The sequence below is a fragment of the Neopsephotus bourkii genome, unplaced genomic scaffold (genome assembly GCF_033783945.1).
Source record: "Neopsephotus bourkii isolate Nb327-2 ecotype Australia unplaced genomic scaffold, CSIRO-AGI_Nbou_v1 NB_234, whole genome shotgun sequence".
NCBI lineage: Eukaryota > Metazoa > Chordata > Aves > Psittaciformes > Psittacidae > Neopsephotus > Neopsephotus bourkii.
Genome location: NW_026900744.1, coordinates 3,306,022 through 3,330,932, shown reverse-complemented (window position 1 = coordinate 3,330,932; position 24,911 = coordinate 3,306,022). Strand labels below are relative to the sequence as shown.

Genomic DNA, 24,911 nt, shown 5'->3' with positions numbered 1-24,911 from the left:
TAGGACCACAGTCTTTCTCTGCTTCTCTTCCCTTTAGACAATATAAGCACACTCTAGCAGTTCTGAAGTGCTGGGGTAGGAAGCTGTGGGGTATCCTGAAAACCTCTTTCTAACCTGTCTTCATTTGGCTCCTGCAGCTCTTCATGAACTGCACTATGCTACCACATCCACCCAAGGCATCTGCTTGCAGGAGCGGTTAAGAAAGTCAATGCAGATTGGGCTTTGCTATAGCTTACCCTGAAATGATCTGGCTGGTTTTGAAGGATTGGTTTGTATTTTAACCCAAGAGAAAGCTTTTAGAAAGCTCTCCAAGCCTCTGCCCCTTACTTATGTGGGTTCCTGCTCTTTACTCTTGCTATTTATTTTGCACTTGTTCTTTACTCATAAATGCTGCAGTTTGAAATATAGCAGAACATTTTTCAGTTCGTCAGTGTGTTGTTTGCTGTCAAGGAGACGAAATGTTACTACTTTCCTCTGGAGAAGCTTAGGACATGATGGATGAAATGTCACAAATAATTAGACTTTTCTTAAGAATTACATTTTTTTAAACTTCTGTTTTCATGTCAACAGGTATGTTACAGATAGGCTGCATGAAAGGACCTGGGGAAATTTTAGACCTCTGGAAACATCAAGTAATGTAATATCTGATAAGCCAGGGCATTGCACCAGCTGAGACAACCTTTAAACAACTTCCCCTATGAAACTTCTCAGCTACAAAAATCTGAGTCCAGTGGCAGAATCAAACAGGTCCAGTTCAGGTCCTGAACAGCATGGACATAGCTAGGGATAATAAGATATCTTGGGGTTGGAACTAGATGATTGTAAGGTCCTTTCCAACCCTAACTATTCTATGATATATTCTGACCTAAAGTCCATCTACTACAGTATCTTGTTCTGACTGTGATATTTTGTGGCACTGTTAAGCCCTAGACATTAGAACATTCAGTGATAACCTCAATAACTATGAGGCTTGGAGTAAATAAAAGCTCACTTTCACACTTTTGAACAGAGATGTACTGCAGATAGGCAGATATTCAGATTGCATAGAGTTATGTGGGAGACAGACACGAACAAACCCTCCAACTCTGAACTCTCTCTGGATTGATTATGATAGTTGATCTGCACTTCATGGATTGGGCACACATCTGTGAACATCCCCAGTGTCTGCCAAATACCTGAGCATGCTGAGGAGAACTGCAGAAAAAAAAAGATCACAGGCATTCACACACTACTTCTTCATTATTGTTATGAGTTTCTAAAGCTCTCATCATTTTAATCTTCAAGTTTATAAACTGACAGTTGTTATAGTGGGTAGGCAGTAAACACTGGATCAAACATAACGCTGCAGCTGAATTATGCTTTGAAATCTTCTATTGCATGCAATGACTTTAAATTGCTTGCTTTGCTAGAAAGGCTAGAAGAATGTGAAGCCATGACACTCTAAATCACACTAATCAATGATGTAAATCTTAACTGACAGAACGTATCAATAATCAGGAATGCTTCAGGGGAACCAATCATAGGAATTACACACCTTTTAGATCTCCCTTCCATAACAAACTTATTGTCATTTATTGTAGCATCATCAAGGAAATACAACGATTAGTAATGATGTGGAAAAATTTACTTACTCTTTGACATGGAAATAAATTCTTAATTTTTAATCTACAGGGGAAAATATTCTCTCACATGTATTTGCTGAGCGATCTCAGTTGATTAGAAATTATTGAACTAAAATAGAAGTGTTGCAGTGAGTGACCTGAAAGGATCACTGATTTTTTCTCAGGGCATTAAAAATGTTATTTTTAGAGCTAAATATTAACTTTGTGCACATATACATGTGTGGAAGGGAAAGGGAGACATGAGGTTCCAATGTTCCTAAACAGAACACAGCTCATGTGGGACTTCCTGATATTTCAGATACATATTATAGATACTGGCATTATCAAAACAGGGCTTGGGAAAATAGTTTTCAAATACCAGGAAAGGGGACAAAACCTTTTCTGTTTATTCAGAGAATAAGACTGTGATCATCAGCTCATCTTCAAGGATCACGAAACAACAAAAGGAAATTGCTTCCTGATGGGCAGCATGTTAAGAGAGAAAAGCGAGAGGCTGAGTAGCTTCTTGACTGTTTCACTTCCTTCCAGCAATACCTGATGAGACTTCCTGCCAATGTGGAACCTGCCACTCATCCTCTACATCAAAGGGGATCTAGAGGCTATTTTATTGCCTGAGACTATCATGCTGCCTAGTATGGTATATAGTTGCCTCTGAAAGTCACCTATTTCTCTATGAGGAGCTTGGAAGTTGATAAAAAACATCATCAAACACTTATTTCACTGTTTCACAACTGTTTATATTCTAACAGCTGTGTACAGATTTATCAAAGAGAAGAGTTAAGTGGTTGCATTCTTTCTCTTCCTTAGTCAAGCCCATGATAACTTACATTCTGTAAAAGCTATGCATCCTTCCTCTTCCTTTACACTGCAGCCAAATAAAGCTCAGAAACACTGTCAGACTTTTTGGAGTGAAATCATAGAGATGGTCTCATGATAGATTCCCAATCTATTAATCTCCTGTTTCATGCACTACAGCCACCACCACCGTGTTACTAATGCAACAAGTCTCAATAAACATCACAGATAACTGGCTGCTGTTCAATATGCCTGTGCTCCCTATGGCACTTTTAATCTTTAGCAGGTCTTAAAACACTTCACCAATTAACTTAAAGTTATTGGTGTCACATTGTAGCTTGGCAAACTGAAGCCCAGAGGTAAAACAGCTTGCCCAAGGTCATGCAGGATGTTAGAAAAAGTCAACCAATACTTTCTGTCCATTATGCTGCTGCTCTTATTTGTATTGAAGCAGCAGGTAGAGGTTCCAGGTACTGAACCAAAATCTTCTTTATGTTAGGCCCCATTTTCAAGTAGAGGAAATGTGGAGCTTGTAACAGCAAAAATGACATGGAGGTGAGAGGCTACTAATCTCTTTCTGTCTTACTTCTGTATAAGTACTTGATTTAGGGGAGATAGAGTCTTCATAGCAGATTCCAGTTTCAACCACTAATGAATGTGGGCAAAGGTGATAGAAAGAAGCTGGGTTTCAGGAAAACTATTACTCCTCCTTGCTATTTTCTGCACTTTTACACTGTGAATCTCACTTCCTTCATTTTGGAGTTGAGATACAAAGAAGTATTCCAATATGAACACATACTTTTGGCTCTGTTCCACTCAACTAGAGATGAGGATGCAGCGTCAGCTACCTGGGAGCATAACTCCCAGCATGCTGATATTTCGTGGATTTCTGTAGTTGGTTCCCCAGTCACTGTGCTCATTTATCACACATTGAAGATTGCTGTTTCATAATACTCCTGGCTATAACACTAGCTTCAGGAGGCATTTATTCCACTGTTCCCAAGCCAACAGAAATGGAAGGGGCACGAAGCCTCTGTATCGTGAAATGATATGTGCATCGATTCCTCAGTTCTGACATGGGCTTTGCATTTGACCTTCAAGTCATTCAGTTCCTCTCAGCACTCACTCTTATAATGGGGACTGCAGAATGCCAGTCTGCCTAATTTTCATAAATCACCGCCTCCTCGTGGAAGACACTTTCTCATAGTGTACAGTAGCACAAATTCAATGGGATGCTGATCAGAACAGGAGCTTCCAGGAACTGCTGTAGCTGTACTACAAATAACCCGTGATTACACAGACCTAAACACAACTCCGTTTCATTGTGCTTCAGGTTGGAAGTGCAGGAGTTATTGTAACAGGAACATCCAGATAACCTCTTATTTGAAAAAGTGCTATTTACTCAAGAAACCATCCTTACTTTGTATTTAATGTTTTGTACTTCAGGTTAAATCAGCGCAGGAAATACTCCTTCGGATCCAATATCTCAACAATAATGATGCAAAAGGTCATACAATAGATCATCAATAAAATGCTGTCTTTTGAAAATCAGTTTTGCTCCACAGTTTTCAAACAGTGAAATAATTTTTGAAATCAAACTGCCATTCTTTTACCCTGTCAGGAAGTTACAGGCACTACGTTCAGTTTCCATTTAAAAATCAAAGTGTAAAAGGGTAAAGGGAAGAAAAAAAACAACCCAACCAAAAATCCCTAACACAAATGTCAGTCAGGCTTGGCAAAAAATGTAGAGATTAAATGTTACCCTTTATAGTTTGCAACCCAAACAGATCACTGAACTAGAGCACGACAGTAAAATCTATTGCACATATACAGACAAACCAACTAGTCGAGTCTCCAGCTCACTCCAAGCTGAAAAAACGACCAAAGGGAAGAAAACCAGCAAAACATTAGGACAATTGAAATAATAAATAACACTTCAAAAATCCTTCTGTTTCAATCACATATAATAAGCCGCTCCCGATACCAAGGGAGAAGTTTAAGGGTTGGGGTTTTTTTTTCCTATTAACATGGGATTTTTACTCTGACAATTTCTCTTTAATGTTACTTGAACATAGGTTGCTCTAGCTGCACATCAAACTATGTTGGCTTGGAGTTTAATTTTGGGATACTTAACATTATATTTTCCCAAGAAATGGCTGCTCTTTTCCGGAGTTTGATGGCTCATTGAACTTTCAGGTAAGAGATGGGTTTTACAGGGATACATCTCTGTACATACTTTACTGTCCTTATAAAACTGCCTGGCTAGCCAGTGCAATCTGATTGCCTGGGGAGCATTTGGTAGGGGAAGGTTAATCTATGTGACCTCCATAGTTCATCTGAAACTGCTGCACAACTTTCTAAACAGCTGTCTATTTCCTCATCCGCTCCTCAGTTTCTGAGCGATTCCCAGGCGCATGCTTTCTCAAGGATAGCTGGAAACAAATACAGAGGTGAACACAAGCACTTTTCTCTCTGTCCATGTAAACCATGGACAGCAGCATAGATGAAGACTCAGGCTTACCCACAAACACACAGTCCCTTGCCTACCAATCCAAGCACAAACCCACATATACGTACAAACATAATAATTACACTCCAGCAGAAGTATTTCTATACCAACAAGAAACAAAATTCAGCTGCTGGGAGGGGTGTAGTATTAGCAGGGAGAGGACATTTTCAGTAATTACAAAAATTTGTGTGCTCTTGAAGAGGAAAGGACAAGCAGATACTGTTCCTTCCAGGTTATAGTCCTTTTCCTATATGTTAATGTATTGGATTTTTAAGCTGATTTTGGGTTACTATCAAAATTATTCTGACTTAGAGCAAAGGGGTAGCTTTACCCTGCTTGGAAGCCTTTCCTTCCCCATCTTCTGAAGCAGTGTTATTCAAGATTGCTGCCTAAGCCATGAAGCATTGTGTAACTCTACCCAGCCTTCTTCCCACCCCTTAACACCTCCTTCTCCTCTTTTCCCCCCCACTCCATCAGCCCTGTCCCCCCAGCACAAATTGCCACACATCTGTACAAAGGACAAGCAGAGAGTAAGGTGACAGTTCTTTAAGGAAAGAATAAAAATGCAAATTAACAAACACCAAATTTGCTGTAAACATTAAATACTTCAGACATGAAACCTTCTGCGCTACAAGAGTGCTTTCAGCATTATCTATTCACAGCAGTTCCTCTGCTCCTGAGGGTCATAAACACTGAGAGATGGAGCCAGCAAAAAAGCTCTAGTTGAAATTCAGCTCACAGCAAAAGCAATTTCCGAGTGTGCAAAGTGCTGTCAGCAGGCCTGATGTTTGTGTATGAAATATAGACAATATGACTGGCCCATCGGCAGTCACTGTCAGCCTGATGGATGGTGCCTGAAAAGAAGTAAAGCGGCTGCCGTTAGGGCCCAGTCTATCAGACGCTTGATGGAGATTCGGGGGCTTAATAGAGGTAAAAGTTTCTTCTAATCGGACAAAATTTCCAGCGGTGATCACAAAGAAAATAAAAGGGATAGCAGTGTGATATGAGGGCACAGGCAAGGCTTTCCCATCTCAGCCACAATACAAAACAGCAGAGGAAAGCAAAGCACTCCTACTACCAAGGTAAATTGGAATCCTTGTCCTTGGACCTCAACTGTTTCAGAGCAGAAGGGACGGTGCTGCAGCTCCCTGTGTGCCCCAGGGATTCTCCACAGCCCAAACCCTTTGCAAAATGAAAACATCACCTTTGCAATTGCTTTGGTGCTCTTTGCAGCATGCCCATTGAAGTAACATGGGTGCGTAACTGGATATGGCAGGCAGATGCTCACACTGGTGCAGAAAAACATGAAACAACCAATGTCCTCTCTCCTTTTACCGTCTGAAATCTGGAGTCCTGACTTTTTCCTCTTCTTCTTTTAATTACTTGTCCCCCTCAAGATTACTATGTGGGTAAAACCTCATGTGCAGTATGTGTGGTCCCCTTGCAATGAAAATACAGAGCGCTAAACTCCCCATCATACTTCATGCTATGGGTCCCTTAGCTCATGATGTCAATCAAAGACCCTCAGGCAGAAAAAGTAGAGAGTGTGTAACAAAGGCACGGCACGGGTCAGAGAGCACACATGGTAGTTCAGTTACTAATACGTGTGCCAAGAAACCATGAAAATCAAAAGGTTGTGATGAAATAACACTGACCACCTCAATAAAGGTTTGCAATGGTTTGCAATTAGAAGTGAGCTTGTGCTTCAAAGTTCAGGTTCCAGCCCGGATTCAAACTGTATATATTTTGAAATGAAATTAACCCCCAGCTTTGATCCATCTCTATTTGAAAAGGCAAAGAAGGGCTGACAGCTAACGATGTTTGCCTCCCTTCAGGTATGTGAGAAGGCAAGTTCACAGCAAGGGGCAAGGGAGAATTATTGCAGGTTCTCACTCCAAAAAAAGGACTGTCAAGCAGAAGAAATGTCAACAAATGCTTATATTTCTTAAGCAAAACCACAACATGAGTTAAAGCAAAAATGCAGAACAGGAAATTAAAAGTGTGCACAAATGGGAAACCTCCTTAGGTCTAGCAGTCTGTCTAACATTTTGGAAGAAGCAACATATTTCAGCAAGAAACTGCAATCAAAAACCCTTCCTTTTCACTGGGACTTTCTTTTTACCCCATCATTACAAGCTCCTCCTTGATGAGAAACAGTCAAGAGTGGCTGCTGGGGCACTCGGGGAATTTAAAAGTGGTCGTTTCTTTGCACCAGTGTTGAAGTAGATAATACTCTATCAAGAGAAACAGCGAATGTTTCAGTACTTTAAATGGTCATGCCGCAGGACATAATACTCAACTCAGGTTCAGAAGGACACAGCACGCTTGGTTAGTTCTCACCCGACCTTCCAAACATACAGCCTATGGCTTTCTAGTGGTTCTCTCACCTCCTGCATGCTCTCTAAAAATAGATTTATTCCCTGAATAACCTCTCTCCAAAGAGATATAGCCAGGGACAGATCTGTTCCTGCTCTCAGGCTGGGACCTGGACATCACACACTTTGGTGTTGCTGGGACACTCAGTGGGGTTGTTCTATTAGGGCCCAGTTTATTCTGCCCCAGACTCAGTCACATCCCATATTCTGCATCCCTAAGCCCCACCCCAGGATTTGCCACAAGGGCTGTCAGTTTCCTGCTTACCAAATGTACACAAGAATACGCAGAACTCAGGCTTGAGTCTCTGGTAGCACAGCAACTCCTGACATTAATATCCTTTAACCCAGGCTCCAGAAGAGCTGCTAACAGTGAGCTTTTAAAGAAATAAAATCACTGCATCTTTAACAGGTTTTAAACCAAGCTCCTTTACCCTATTACCAGCACCTGATCACTACCCTACTGAACTCACCAGAGGGCCATTAGAAGTGTGTCAGATTATATTAACTAGGCAATTAAAGAAAAACACCCAACCAGCAACAACACAGAGCAGGCGACTCAGCACATGAGGAGAGCCTGCCTCTCGTTTTGTAAATCCCCAAATTAGTTTTGAAAGGCCACTTTCAGCCCGGAGTCAAGGCCAGATTTACCCTCTGCGTGCCTGCAATTGGCTGGATCTCTGCAGTAACCTGATGAAACTGATTATTCATGATAAGTGACTGACATCGGACCCTGCCCAAAAGGCGAAGCAATGAAAGCTGCTGTGGCCCCAGATGAGATTTCCTTGGATCAGCTCACTCAAACTACTATAAAAATCATGACTTCTGGTTTCATGCAGGAGATCAAATAATTAAACAAACAGATGTGCAGATATTAATAACAAAAAGGTGTCGCGTGGGGGAAGCATTCAACCACAAACAAGCCATTTATTTTAAGACTGAAGCGTTGCTGAAATTCCCAATCAGAAGAAGAAAGAATGATTTTTAAGCGCCGCGTGGGAGGCATTTTGGAGAACAGGGGGTAATTTAAAGCAGAATATGCTTTTTTGATGAGACTGCCAAAACCGAGATGCCTCTAGATAAAAAATAAAACAACAAGAAAAAGTTAATTTACATACAGACAGAGCTGTCAGGCGAGTCGTCAGCAGAGAGAGGGATAACAAGTCTTTGGGTAACAACTCCCTTGTTAGGAAGATGGCAGCGAGAAGCAGGATCAAGGGAAAGGGAAAGTCGCTGTACAGATGTTTTAAAGGAACAGTTAGCATTTTCTGTGGCTTGGAGAGGGGTGGGGGGGCTGAATATCACAGCTGCCTGCTCAGTGCAAGTACAGAAACTACCTGCATGAAGGTTGTGTGCATAGCTGGGGAAATGATTTAATGATATCTCCTGTTTCTATAAAGCAAGACTAGCACCTAAGCAGTTTAGGTGTAGACTCGAACCTCAGCTCTCCCCAGCTTTGTGCTGTTGGGTAAGGGGCAGGAAGGACATATTATATGGGGGGTTAAGTCAGGCTCTCCCTTTCAAGGATAGTTAGAAGTTATTTCAGGAGGCAATGGGGAAAGAGTCATAGGCCCTGTCCAATAAACCTCAAGGAATAACATGCACACACGCATACATACACACATACTCACTCACTCCTTGAATGCACCTGAATGAAAAGCCCATGATAAAAAAAACAAATGAAAAGCCCAGGTGGTTTCCCCATAAGAGGTGCAGAGAACAGGTTTCAGACCCTCATCATCACTGCAGCTGCTCCTTGTCCCCGATGACATGCTCTGCTCTGAGAGCAGAGAAGATGGAAGGATCCTGCTGACCCCACCCAGCCACAGGCTAACAGCTGAACTGGAATCAACTGGTTTGATTTGAACATCTCTTCTACCATCTTTACCTTTCACTATCAACAAACTGCTTCCTGAGACCTGAGAGCCATCATCTGTTTCTGTTCCTGTAATCGAAGATCCTCCAAAAACTGCAAATGTCCTGAGAAGATCTGATGAGAGAGATTCATTCCAACTTGATCTGTTCCACATAATTCTATACCACTATGGATCTGTGGCATGAAAAAAAAAGAAAAATAGTTTTGCTGGGCTTAAATGTTTGTAAATACATTCCTGAAAAGAAATTACGGCTGAGAAAGTTGGGGCTGTTCAGCCTGGAGAAGAGAAGGCTGCATGGAGACCTCATAGCAGCCTTCCAGTATCTGAAGGGGGCATATAGGGATGCTGGAGAGGGACTCTTCATTAGGGACTGTAGTGATAGGACAAGGGGTAATGGGTTAAAACTTAAACAGGGGAAGTTTAGATTGGATATAAGGAAGAAGTTCTTTACTGTGAGGGTGGTGAGGCACTGGAATGGGTTGTCCAGGGAGGTTGTGAATGCTTCATCCCTGGCAGTGTTCAAGGCCAGGTTGAACAAGGCCTTGGGTAATATGGTTTAGAGCGAGGTGTCCCTGCCCATGGCAGGGGGGTTGGAACTTGATGATCTTGAGGTCCTTTCCAACCCTAACTATTCTATGATTCTATGATATCCCTCAGTGATTATGGGAGAAAACTGAGATCCCAAGAAACAGAGTGATCCATAAGACCAAGCCACTGGCTGCAATGATCCCATGCTTTTCATACTGATCACATTGCAAAGATCAATCATTTTTCTCAATCAGTTCATTATTCTGACTCACTGAATTGGTGGCTCACCAGCTAAGCTGGATAGGGAACCGAGCCCTGCTAACATTTATTGGTGTGTTCAATAGTAAGTGCCTCTGCTTACTCATACAGGAAGCCTAGCAGAAAACAAGATATTCATCATATTTTTACTGGAACCAACTGGAATTCTGCTTCTGATAGAGGGAGTAGGTGCAAGCAGCCATATAGTCCAAAAGAAGAGAGTAGAGTTGGCTGCAGTGTTACTGCCCGGCCCTTTCCAGCTAAAAAGGACTATGACAAGGCACTGTTTTTCAGGAAAAAATAAAATAAACTCTTTGGCTAGAAGGAAGTGCTTTGCAAAAAATACAAATATTCCTGTTCTTATGCTCCACCAACATAAAGGGTGTGGACGCTCAATACAGAATCATAGAATCACAGAATGGTTTGGGTTGGAAAGGAACTTAAGATCATCCAGTTCCAACCCTCTACCATGGACACTTTTGATTAGATCAGGTTACGCAAGGTCCTGTCCAGCCTGGCCTTGAACACTGCCAGGGATGGGACATCCACAACTTCCTTAGACAACTTCCAGTGTCTCACCACATTCATAGTAAATAATTTCTTCCTTATATCTAACCTAAATCTCCCCTGTTTAAGTTTTCATCACACAGAGAATTCATTTTAATAAAAAGTAAAGCAGGTATGTTACAAGTTTTACATAAAACAGAAAACCTGGGACCTGCTTTAACACGGTCATTTTAATGTATGTAGTACAAAGTGTCCTACATGCTGCACAGAATTATCCCCTTGTGATTGTTACATATTTGAGTAAATGCCACTTTGATGTGACAGTGGGTTTCTTCATAAGAGTAAAGAAAATAACTGTTGGAACAAAGTGGGGTTTTAAAACTACAATATAGTAAGAAACAACTTGGTTCTGGGGGTGGACGGGCTAATCTAATGGATTGTTCACATCTCTGTCTTTCAAGTTCCTACAGAAATGACAAATCTACCATAAAGCCAATGCAGGTGACTCTTAATTACCTGCATTTCACAAGTGTGCCCCCTGATTGCGATGATGTGATTGAAGATCAGATGGGGTCTAGCTTCAGAAAGCAATGTGTACCCACAACTCACACTGACATTATCTTCCAGAAAGTGCATGGAGCCCAATGCATTTACTCTTACAGATATATAGCAAACCGCCAGCAAATTGTTCAACAATATATCCATTCGCAGTTTCTGTTGAAATACTAGCCAGAGTGCAGGAATTCGCACATAATTTCAGTGAGGTGAGATGAGAGAGACAGAAAATCTCTAAAATCTAAGTTATTTCACTTAGCCAATTTAGTAAATATATTCAGGATAATAAAAAATAATCAAGGTATTCTAGTGTTATGTATGTGATGCTATATTTTTGCTTGAGGTGGTGCTTTCAGCTACTGCCACCATTTTTTAAGCTTTTCAGTCCATCCTGAGAGTTTGTAAATTTCCCCTTTGTTTGGACTGCATTTTTCTCATGCTTTCTCACGTGCCAGAAAGGATATTTGAAAGCAAAGCAAAGCAAAACAAAACTTCAAAGAAAAACAGTTTCAACTCCTCTGAACAAGACACAAAGAATATAAAGGAAGGGGAGGAGAATCGTCATTTTCAGTCACTAATACATTTATTCAGACATTTCCTCTCCCTTATTTTTCATACTTCAAAATAAGTTTGAATTCTGAAATCAGATGTATGAGGTAACCCAGTCCTCAGCAGGGATGCTCAGTCAGGAGAGGCATCCTGGCTGCAGTGGTCTACGTATATGCAAGACTTGCCTGTGACTAATTCACATGGACAGAAAACTGATCAATTCTTGATGACACGTGGTCTTTCCTTCCTTCCTAAAAGAGATCATGTCTTTCCCTGCATAAAGCCTTAGAATCACAGAATGGTTTGGGTTGGAAGGGACCTTAAACATCACATCGTTCCAATCTCCTGCCTTGAGCAGGGACACCTTCCACTAGACCAAGTTGCTCCAAGCCACGTCCAACCTGGCCTTGAACACTGCCAGGGATGGGGCAGACACAGCTTCTCTGGGCAACCTCTGACAGTGCCTCACCATTCTCATAGTGAAGAATTTATTCCTTGTGTCTGATTTGAATCTCCCCTCTGTCAGTTCAAAGCCGTTCCCCCTTGCCCTGTCCCTACAGGCTCTTGTAAAAAGGCCCTCTCCAGATTTCCTGTGGGCCACCTTTAGACACTGTGAGTTGCTTTAAGGTCTCCCTGGAGCCTTCTCTTCTCCAGGCTGAACAAACCTAACTCTCTCAGCCCTCTGAGCATCTTTGTGGCCTCCTCTTAACTCGCTCCAAAAATCTTGGGTTAGATCTCACACAGTCTTGTGTTGGAACTCACACAACATCCCTCTTGTGCTGGAGGCCCCAGACCTGAGCACAGTTAGTGTCATTATGCTCCACTGCAAGCAGATGCTCTGTCCCTGTGCAGTTACCTTCCCTTTATTGAGTTGTATATCCCCCCCATTAAAAATCATTCTCAACATTTTCGTTACTGTGATCTCATGGTACAAGAAAACAGCAGCACCAGCAGTAACAAAATGTGTCCTTTTAGTTTCAGGAGTCTGACTTCCATTTAAGCTATGAAAAATGGAAAGAAGCAGCTGCTGATAGCTGCATAAACAGAGCTGTCCCCTGCGCATATCTGGCACTTTGCTGAACTCATCTTTACAGTATAATAGGTGTTGCTTTTCCAATGTGATAATATTTGATTGATAAATCTGTGTGGTATTTAAAATACACCTCATGTGACCGTTCTGCTCCAGTCTACCCCTGAACCATAGATTTAAAATCCATATATTAAGTGCATTTCTTGGAAAGGTGGAATTTGCAAAAGAGGTTACTAAGAATTCAAAAAGGTTACCTAAGGTTCAATAATACAGTTACATGATGAACGTAACTCTCTAAAGCCATGCTAAGTGTGTTGGCTAAAAAGGCATCTTAACACTGTATTAGTGTGATTCTCATTCTTTCTTACACCACAACCTTTGCTGCAGTTTTCTAAAGCTGTGAAGCACTGATTAAGAGACACATCAATACAAAGAATAACAGTAGATAAAATTCCTTCTGAACAAGCATCCAAATGTTTAAGTGTTTATTCAGATTCCACCTGAACTTCAAATCCTGCCAGGCTTAAGCCCTCATTAACAACTGTGAATCCAACTCAACATTACCCAGCGACCGTGCCTGACAGCCACCAGTGCTTAGCAAGTCTGTAGTTCTTTATGTCTTGGAGTAGTGCATCATTTAATTTGTCCATATAGCTCAAACGCTTGCTTTGATAAATAACTGAAAAGGATGAAAGAGATCGCTCATGACTGTTATTCAGTAAGGCACCTACTGACACTTCTCCAAGAGCTACTGGCAATTTAGGGGGAGGATGTGGTGGGAATTATGGGTAAACAGCAGTAAATATTAAAATGACATAGAGGAAAACTAACGTTGCTACAACAACAACAAGAAGAAGAAAATGCAGTCTCAGGCTTTGAAATCCGACTGGATCAGAACTTGCAAACTCCACTAAGCAAAACTAAAAGAAAACCTAAATATCCTCAGTAAGGAAGCTACGAAGTATTTATTGCAAGTTTTTATTGATTCCTGCTTGGTGAGTTACAAAATAAAACATTATGAAAGGAAAAACTGAGAATTTGCTTGGTTTTACCCTTGACAATCATAAAACCACATGTCCAGACCTGCTAAAACTTTTCACTAAAGAAAACCTTTCTCCCCTCAACGTGTTTCCCGTACATATACTTTCTATTAGTCATCCTTTTCCATCAGTAAATTCCAACACTTGGAATTTATGTGCAGTATTTAATAAGAGCTGGTGTGAATGTCGAAAGTGTCTTGGTAAGATGTTATGTGTCAAAAAGCGATCATGTTACAGTGTGATGGATTAATATGAAGAAACAGCTTGAAGGCAAGGTATTCATCTCTTTTTTTTTTCTTCCCTTAAATGACAACACTAATACATTTGTTTCAGTGCTGAAATTAATTTCCTAATAGTAAGAAAGGTCAAAATGAATGAGAGGCATATGAGCCTTTTTGTCATCTTTGACAAATTATCCAAAACAAGCCTGTCAGATCAGAAGGGATAACATTTTGAGTAATAAATGTTAGTACTGATTAACTGGTCAAAGTTAATTCTTTTCAGGATTTGCTATATGCAAAAGGTAGAAACTAATTCATTTAAATATAAAAAATATCATTTCTTTTATCATGTTTTCAATACAGAATTTTGGAAATAGGATACCAAGCATCTTCCACAAATCCCTGCTATATGGAACAAACTGAAGACGGTGTCTTCAGAAGCTCTCAGATGGGAATCTACTTCAATGGTTGAACAAGTCAAATGAGCATTAAAAAATATCCTCCAATTTATGCAACGCTCTCAAATTTAGGCTCAAATTCAGGAAACACAAAAGCTTCTGCATTGCAAGTGCTGTCCTCAATTTCAGCTGTGAAATGCAGGCATTTTAGAAGGAATTTGATACATAAGTGGGAAATTAATCAAAAGAAAAGGGAAGGGGATGTTTTGCAATTCTCACTGGTTTTCAGATACCTGCTTTTCAGTGGGATTATGGTGGGAGTTCCTCTTGAAAGTTCCTCTACTTTCTTAAGCATACAATGATTGAAATCCAGTTAGAGAATCCTGAACTTCAAATCAAAAAAAAAGAAAGATCTTCGTTAGGACTGGTTGAAAACCGGTTAAGGGCAGTCTTACCACTAGGGCTAGATTGCTTTTCTAGGTATGAATGATTAAAACCACCCTGGGGTGAGATTGGGGCAGAGAAACCACAGCTCTCTCAGGCGGTTCAGGACCAACCTGAGGACAATAACCAACAAGATGTCCAGATGTTACAGGCTCCTCACCTTTGTCAGCTATGGGATGTTTTCAGAAAAGAAAGATGGTGCCTCCATGGCTTATCTCACAAACACCATACTGTGTGGGAAAGATGCAAGCTATACTCAGTAGACCCCCAAACTGTTGAACAAGTTGTTATGAACACCTGGTTATAAAGCCAGCAGATACGTTATTTAAATAGCATTTTAGGAGGCTGTATTTCTCAGATGAAAACCCATCCTGGTTCTCCAGGGACCAGGCGTGATTCATAAGATGCAACTTGCTGGCAGAGTGTCTGTGTCACAAAACAACAACAAACTTGTCCTCCTTGTCCAACAATACCAGCTGAGCTAAGAAAAATTACTACCTCTCCTGAAAGTCTTTGCTTCTTTTCTATTCTGAAACCATGGCAGCCACAATAACATTACAACTCACCCCACAAGAATACCCTCCCAGAAGTCTTCACTGTGTAGTCTAACAAAACTTTCTTACATTTCTGTAAGGCAGTTTCACAGAAACTGCAGGTGATGAACACACACAATACCGTGCAATAGTATTCAGGGCAGAAGGCAGCCTGTTTCTACACCATACTGCATCACTTACTGGCCTGAGAAAGGGCAGCTCCTACCCCACACAACTGCAGTAATTTTCCTGGGCAAGCAATAGTTTCAGCTGTGTTCTACCTTAGTGTTCTCTCCTGGTGACTTCAACAGCTGCTGTATATCCATTTGCAGAGAATAAAGTACAGTTTCTAATTCTCTTTGTAATCCAGCTTTCTCATTCGAAATACTGACATAACATTACTCATCCAGCTCACAGTGGGCATAGGCCCACCACTGCCTCCAGAAGTATCTGACTCACACCAATATCATATCCTCCACCAGTGCATATCTTTTATATAGGACTATGTGATCCTAACTCCTAAACTGCTAAATAGTGGGTCATGGTCTGGACACAGCAAATATACAAAGAATCTCTCTGTGACAGTTTTCAATCACTTAGAAAACTAATCCTTTTTTTCTGTTTTAACTGGGAGACTTCTCCAGCAGTCTAATAAAACTCATAGTAAGGGAAGATTTTCCCTTAACTTACTCCAGTTAACTCACACTGCTAAACATTTGGTCAGCACTAAATAAATCTCTTTCTCTTTGGGGCTTATGCAAGTCAAAAAAGATCTAGAAGAGAGCACAAAGTTGGTTGACTGTTATTTATATAGCGAGGGGGAGAAATATGCTGGATTCCGATAATTGCTGTTCTCAGAATAAAGGGTTTCCAATTTATTACAGTTGGAAGGATTTCTGCCGCACAGAGAAGGCTGTATCAGTCCATACATACTAACACAAGATTGGGTTCTCTATTATATCAACACTTTTCCCAAACAGACAGCAGCGTGACTAATCTCAAAGCTCCAAAAAAAGAAAATGTCTCCTCTTTGTTTGGCCTCTGAAATCTTCCAAATATTTTTAAAAGATGTTCCCTTCTTTTCACCAACTCCTGCTACTAAAAAAACCCCACAAACCCCACAAACCCCAGAGAACACACACCCCCATTCCCTGCCCCCCAAATAAACATCCCTGAGAAGAATTTAAAGCAAAAGAGCTCATTCTAAAATAAAACACAAAGATAAAACCTCCAGTGGTGGATTGCTTCCAACCGGTGAATTTATTCTAAACTCAGTGTGAAGAACTGAGTAAAATAAAGGTCAGACCCTGTGCTGGGAATTCCCCTGACCTTTCAGGCTGCATCCATCATTGGTATTACATAGAACGTGCCATTTATCACACTAAACAGAGAGCAAATGTTTAACTCCTTTTCTCTTCCCAACAGAGCAGACCCAACAATTATTCAGATTTCTAAATACAATCGCTGTTTATCCAGCTTGTTTTTACAGCTCTGCCTCTTCGGTCTGCTCACGTCTCCGACCATAGGATGCACGGTAGGCATCCTGTGCCTGATAAAGCAGGAAGCGTAAGAGAGCCAAACAGAAGTTTGGCACCTACTAAAACAGATTCAACTAGTTTTTAAGGAGCCCACAGCTGTAAAACCACTGTGGAATGGCTGCACAGAGCAGCTCAGCCCATCAGCAGAATCTTGCTCATCTTTTCTCTGGCACAGAAACTTATTATTTTCTTCTGATAGCAGAGTACAATCAGCTGAGGAGTGGAGACCAGAAAGAGAATATGGGGAGGAGCTATTGCCATGTGGGGATTCATCTTCCTCAAAGTGATCAGACTAGCACTGTCCCTCCTTCAAGAGTCTGCAGTACGTGTTCCAGAGAAGAACAGAAACAAGTGAGGGTGATAGGGTTTAACATAACCACACTGGGAGCAGTGGAAAAGAAGCCTGGAACAATCCCATCTCCATCTGTCTGTCCTTCTGGGTTTACAGCTGCACTACTACCCCAAAAATACAGGGGTATCCTAAGAAACCTGCTCTCTGGGATGCCTCAGCTCAGCTTTCCAGACTCGGGCAGTGCACGGCAGGATTCAGAACAAGCCCCTTCCACCCCAGCATAGGCAACTCTTCCTTCCCCTAAAAACTAGCAATATGCCTAAGCTAAACAGTGCCCCGGTGCCACTAGGTGTTTTCTGCTTGCATTTGATAACACGCATTATTGGCACTAAGGACCAATTTGGGAGCTCCCAAGCTTCCCCCTCGCAGAGAATGAAGGAAGACAGAGCAGTTGCCAGGGTTATTTATAAAAGGGTGAATGGGGCAACTATATTTGTGGAAGGTTAAACAGCCTAATACACGATATGAGCATATGTGTCATGAATCAGTGATTAAAGTAAAGTCTCTTTCATCAAAATTCAGCTATCTCAACCATGGTAAATAATAGACTAATTAGGCATCTGCTCATTCAATATCCAAAGGGACAGGCCAGTTCCTGGCACAAAGTGAAACATTTGTTGCACCCGTAAAAAGTCATTTTCAAGCCTGTGAACCACCTACAGCAAAAGGGATCTGCTCCTTCCTTTACCAAATGATGCAGGGAGACCTTCCTCTTCCTGCTCCCAGGGCCTGCAAGCTGACCTTGGGTGGGTGAACCCAGCATCTGATCCAGTTCGAGCTGGATGTGAAACTTAAGACCTAACTTTTAAAACATCAATTTCTTAGAAAACAAGAAGTAGGAAAATGTAATGGTCTCCTGCTCAAATGTGTCAAGTATAAGGTTTGATCTTTAAATACAGTCACAAGGGGACAGAATTTGACCAGATAACAAAATAGGCAGGTTTGGTAACAACAGTGATTAGTTTTTCTTACATGGACCCAGCCAACCATGACATGCTCATGGCCCAATGACTCCTAGCAAATGTACATGCTTCACTGGATTCCTGACTGATTCCCTCACTTTCCCCCTCAAATTAGCCTCACCTTCCTATTCTATTTTCTTTTGGCACTGTAGGTGCAGCTTAACACAGAAATCAATGCATCATCTTGTTGTGGTGGAGATAGCAGCATGCTCCACAGCTGGTCGTGGCTGTGGTACTGCTGCACTGGGCAAATCCATTTGAATGACGGCCAGATTTAAGAGGCTGTCTTCTAAAGTTGATTGAAATAACCCAGAACTACAAGGATTATATTCCAGTAGGCAGGCTGCAGATGCATCTCTATTCAGAATAAATGCCATTTCTTCCTAAGCACTCTTATCTATCCCTCACACATAGCCCTAAGATTCCTTCAAGCAGTGAAGTGCGGCTGCCAGGCGACTGAATACCTGAAGGCCACTTGGCACCAACCAGCCCCTCAAGCAAAATTTGTAACGCATTTTTCTTTCTGACACACCTTTAAAAGTAGCCAGATGGAGGGGTTTTGTCTCTAGATTCCTCATTTGGCTGGCAATTGGATAAAAGGACAAGTCTTCAAAGGAGACAAGTTGGTCACCTCCTCTTATAATAATGTAGGAATAGTCAGCAACTCCCCTGAGAAGCCTAACAAACTGTTTCTTAGAAGGTTATCTTCTCTTAGCATACCACCTCAATGCATCAGCAGGGCTCTGTATGCTCTAAAATAACCTGGCCATGTGCCTGCCATGGCATTCCCTGGACTCCTGCTTTGCTCCATAAGAGAGACTTGATTTGTCCATGGCAGCTTGCAGCAGATTTAAGAATGGAAATTTTTGCTGAATACAACATGGTCATGAATAACACAGGGAGTTTAATAACCTCTGTGTTATTTATTTTGCTCCTAGACTTAATATAGCCACTTTATTCCATCCAAGGGTGTCACCTCGCAAGGTATGTCAAACCTACTCAGTTATTGCCCAATGTACAGTAAAGCCGTTTCCCTCATATTCTATGAGGTTATTCAAAATTGCTTTAAAATGCCTACTACTACAAGATGTTGAGGGGAAAGCCAACATCCTCTCTTTGCCCTTCTGTCTCCAGTTGTCTGACTGACTATTTGTCCTTTTGCACCTTCAGCGAAATTTCAGCAAGGCTTTTCATATATATCCTGTCTGAGAATTGTTTCTGAGAGCTACAATCCTCAAGGCCATTACCAGAGGCAGTTTTAAAGATACTGCAAGAGGGAAGGAAAAAGCAGTATCTTAAAAATACTCTCCTTTTGTAAACATAATTTCTGATGTCAAACTGTTACAACCAAATTGGCCCTTTCTGTGTTCTTAGTTTAACATAAGCCACTTCACCCTCTGAATTTTTATGTCTTGCCCTTGTCCTTTCCTTTAATTTTAATGCACGGGGACTGAGTGGCACCATGATAAAAGTATGGACTACAAAGTATAATTAGTTCAGATGACCAAAGGAAGGTTAAAATAAATGGAGTTTACTGGTACTGAAATAATAAAGTTAAGAGAAAGCTGCAGCAGCATCCACATGCTTGCATACCAGAACCAGCTATATATCGTTTATGACAGTGACAGTCAAAAGAGCACAATTTTCAGATGTTCAGAAACAAAGTGTACTTTCCTTTGCCCAGAACTGATGGAAATCATGCTGTTTGTCTTTCAAATCTTCAGTATGGATGTAGAGATGCTTTCTAGACAGGCAGAACAGAGAAATTTGACTCAAAATACCTATGCATAAATAAGCAACTCTATTTTAGGGTTGGCTTTGGAAATAATTTTTCCCCAATTTGTTGTTCCCAGTTTACATCTCATCTTACAAGTCATGACAGAAGCCACTTACAGGGTGCATTTTTCCTCAAGCAGACTTCTAGGGGCCTTCCTAAGGAGTTTAGCTGTTTCCATGGTCATTCCATGGCCAGGAACTTGGGTGCAGAAGGAACAAGAGGGCTGTTTCCAGGAACAGGGGGCTACAGCATTCATTAGAAGATCCTGTGTGCATACCTCCCCTATCTGGTGACCAAAGGGTTGACGCCTCCAATGGACAAGCTGCAGGGCTGAGGTGTGAATAGAGGCTTGGTTAAACCCAGACATGGTACTGATGAGAACTCTCACACTTAGTCTAAACATCCTCCAAGCAGTAAATCTGAGGGGTTTTGGAGTACACAGGAAATGAGTACTGATTTCAGGATGACTTGAAACATTTACATACCCTAAGGTAAAGTATCACTCTGCCCTCTCTGTGAAATATAACAATTCCCTAAGCAAACTTTTTGAGCTTCACCTACGCATTGCAACTACTGTACGAGGCAGAAAGTGAAAACTGTACTTAGGAATGGATAATTCAATCTGTTCCGTCTGCAGTCTGTTCTACCAGTTCCAGTCCAAAGGATAAATAAAACCTTAAATACCCCATCTAGTCCCAGTGTGGTTCAAGAGGGCATCAACTTCCTTATTAACAAAGTTAGCCAGGGTACAGAGCCAACTTTATTCTCCCTACAGGGTCCTGAAAGAGGGTGGCAGCTGGCAGTGCAGTCCAGCCAACTCTCCATCCCACAAGTTAGAGAAGGAAAATTCCTATCAGGTCATCCAGCCAGTCTCGGAGTTCCTGCAGGATGGATCCCTACAGCTAACTGAAGGGCTGTGCTCCAATTAGCACAGACCCTTTTGATGCTGGCCAGCCTGTAAAGCCATATGGCAGCTTCTCCTTGGCATTTTGGGCCTGGGTACCTGGTGCAGACCACAGTGTTTGTAATGCCCTGGTAAATGACTCTCAAGCTTTATTCCAAATGCTCTAGTCTCTCTCTGAACTGCAGTATAACTACATCCAATCGTACTTCTGAACTCCACAGGGAAGAGATGCAAATACTTCTGCAAAATACATAATCAGGAGAACAATCTATAAAACATACTATAGGTGTAATATATGTATAGACACACATACACTTTTCCTACTGCTCTCAGCGCACAGATATTAAAGGGTTCAGATGATAAATTAATCTGAATCGCTAAAAATCGCCACAGTACCCATTTACAGCTTCCACTGACTCCAATAGAAGATACCAGCATGCTCAGAACAAGACTGAAAGCTAAAGTAGTATTTCACTTAGATGAATTCCTGTGTTACAGATCTAGCAAACTGCATTTGAAGTTATTTTCACTAATAACATAAAATCACAATGTCTGTTATGATATAAATTTTCATTGCCCTTTTCTATTACAATAGTGCGTTCAACACTGTACAGAATACCACCTTATTATACAAAAGTGGCATATATCAGTTTGACTAACACAGCCAATAATTGCTAAATATTTGATTTTGCAGAGAACAATCCACTATTGTGATGGATGTAAAATCTTTGCAATAATATGCTAGGTTGGACAGGCTTCTTTGTGCTATGTCCTCTAGCCAACCCACTCCAAATCACACTTTCCAAGGGTCTCTGGAGTGCAAATGAGTAGTTCACTGCCCCTCTCCCTATAATCTTCTTAGTAACCATGCCACTTGGAGAATGATCTTTGGAATTAACCAACTAGAACCAGGACGAGATGGGATCAAGCAATCAGCATTTTCCAGCTCTCAAGGAGAAGAGAAAAAAACAAACAGTTTGCCCTTTATATCAGCTAATCTCTCCTTCCTCTTGGACTCTGGGAGAAAGATCAACCCAATAATCTAATAGCTAGTCCCGTTCTCTCACCTCCACCCCTTCCCAGCTACAGTCTCAGGCCTCTTGTTGTTAAAAATAGTCTAAACCCCATCAAATTATTCCATCATGATGTGACTTATTCATTATTGCAAAGCTAGAATAATTCTTATTTCAAAAGAGAACTGGGATTTCATACTAGGAAAACAGGTAAACAGATTTAAATCATTTTCTAAACAAAGAGCCAAATCCCCCAAGCAGTATTAGGAGATTCAGTTCTCATTTCTACAGCTGTGCTTTGAGGCACCGCAAGCAAGAATTTAGGCTCAAAACCTTTTCTTTTAGCTTTTGCCTTCTAGGGAAAATTCCTTGTTGAACCAAGCAAGCAAGGAGATAATTAAGTTATTTGCCTAGAGCTGTAAGGCTGGACAACAGACCACCTTCCTTACCTTTCTTGCTCCCAGACTAGAGTAGGTCATTTTCAGTAACTTTAATATCTCTTCAAAGGAAATGAATGTTTAGCTTTATGAAAGCAAAATTCATAGGTGTTCTTGCACAGCACTGTCATCATGGCTTTCATTTCCAAACAACTGAAAATTAGGCTAACCTTTAAATGTTCCTGCTTTGCTTGGCAGACAAAGCAAACATGACAAAATATACACTCTAATTTTAGAAGTATCCAGGTCTGACATATGCCAGTACTGACACAGGCTATTTTCCTGAGTCACCAACATGTGGCATCCTGCTGCTCTGGCTTTCACACATGGAGGTTGAGGGATGATGGAATGTGTCTGGTGGTGGCAGTAATAGTCTGGTACCCTTAGCAACATTTGGCGAACTGTGAACCTTTGCTTACATGAGGCTGGATCAATACAGCCATTATCAGCGGACATAAACAGAATAAAACACCGTCTCTACTGCATGAGTTAACTGCAGTAAGAGAAGAACATCCAACTCCTGAAGGGCAGACTTGCCAACCAAGCAAAGGCAATAATGTTTCCATAGACTACAAGACATAGGGGAGGATTAAATCTATTCCTGCTGAGATTTAATTCTGCAGCAAGTACCCTTTTTGGGGGAAGCCATAAACAACCACAAATTCCCCAGCAGAAGACCAATACAAAGATGAAGGCAGTTTATTTTAAAAAAATACAAAACAATAGATCAGCTGAACTCAGAACAGAAAAAGATTTTTCTTGATGTACATCTGAGCAAACAACCTTTAAAGAACGCTTTGCTAATGGGGCCTTTTCAGAGGTGACTACAATTCAGTGGGTCATAAACTGATTCCTCACTTGCCTTTAAGCTTTGGAACTTTGAATTTAAGATATAATGAGACAGGACAGGATTCTATTTCAGAAGCTGCTTTTGAAACGCCAAACCTAAATGCAAGATATTCTTTCAGTTAGAAAATAATCTTTCAGGGGACAGTCCATAAGTAAAAACATTTAAAGCAACAACCTATGTAACAGAATAAAATGGTAACATTTTAGCATTACATTTTCTGCTGTGTTACTGAGTAAAAGCATAAAAAACACCGACCCCCCATAAAATTCTGTACATCAACACGTTAAAATGGTAAACCAGACCAAAACACCATGATGAAGGGACCAAAGCTGTACTCACTTTACAAACTTTGCATGCAAATTATTTTGCTCCCTTTACAGCAACATTAAGTGCATCGTTTGCTTTTCCTCCCTGCTGCAAACTCTCTGTGGTGTGTGTTCATCTTCACTTAGATGCTGCTGTTTATGCTCAGGCAACCCTCTCTTTCTCCCACACATATGTTTATGTGAACCAAGGGTTACCAGTACTCATAATGTGATCCTTCCTCCTCTTCTTACAATGTTTTGAGAAACAGTGAAATAATTATCAGCATTATCTCTAAGGAAGTCACAATGGAACATGAGCAACCCCAACAGAACTGAAGGAAGCAGCTCACATGTTGGAGTACCCCTAGCTTTCTGTACACTCAGGTGGACTTAACTGCATGAAGCATGCTCAGATTCTGCAGCTCAGGCCATCAAAGTGACCCAGATCAGTAATCCTGCTCTACATTGTGGTTTCCTATATGACACTTCCCAGAAGGTAGATACACAGAAGAGAAAAGGAAGTAATATGTTTCAAAAAATAATAAGAAAAAACATATTTAAAAAAAAATAAAAAGATCTTAACAACCTTACCAGCACAGGGATGGGGTTTTGAAGATATTTGGAGAAAGATTTGATGTTCCAGATGCTCTTGTAAGATAAAATCTCTAAGCTCTTATAGATCAGTCATTCTCTCTAACAGCTAAGGCACCAGAAGCTGAGGAAGCTCAGACTTTGATGCCCATTTAGGAAAACCATGATGGATGATATTTAGTACTTTGTAAGTCAGACTAGATTATCATGATGATTCGGGTCTGGTTTTAAAAACCTATTGATCCACTGGTGTCAGCACTGCAGAAGACAGCAAGTAGAAGCTTTCAAAATACTTATATAAGATGGGAACTATTGTTAACTTTGATGCTGTAAAATTCCAGCATCACAATGTATCTCCTGACAAAAAGAAAATTAAACTTCTGCTAATTAATAGATCCATTTTAATTGGATTTTTCACAAGGCACATAGTAAACAGATTGTGAAAAGATGACTAAACGCATCCACATAGGAAACAACAATCTATCACGTTAACTCTGACTTGAAAGAGTCTGAGGAACTTTTCCAGCTGTTTTGCATAGTATTTTTCTGGGTTTGGGATAGTTTCTAAGCATATATTAGTGAAGATAGTCAGCAGGAAAGCTTTAACAAGAATAGGAATTAAGTCTTCTTCCAGTGCAGCTTGAGTAACACTATGAATAGTTCACATACATCATGAAAACCAGCCATGAAATATAAGAACTTGCAGCCGTCCAGAGACTGATTAATGACTCAAATAAGCCATATCTTTGCATAATAGCACTTAGGGAACATTATAGACACAGACCCCATTCAACAGCTTAAACTGGGCTCTAGATCAAGAAAACATATGCAAAACTGCAGGGTTGCTGCCTGCAAAATCCAGCTAGCAATGCTACCAGCATTAAACTGTTTTTGATGCCTATGAGCCTAAAAGTGTAGTTTTTTAGGTTTAAGAAAAATAATAA

The 24,911-nt window shown here is 40.9% G+C and overlaps 1 protein-coding gene across 2 annotated transcripts in view; it reads right to left on the bottom strand.

Annotated features, from left to right (window-relative positions):
- The window catches only part of LOC133207734 (BEN domain-containing protein 5), a 965,731-nt gene that overhangs the window by 122,547 nt on the left and 818,273 nt on the right, over positions 1-24,911 (bottom strand). The gene's annotated exons all lie outside the window — the stretch shown is intronic.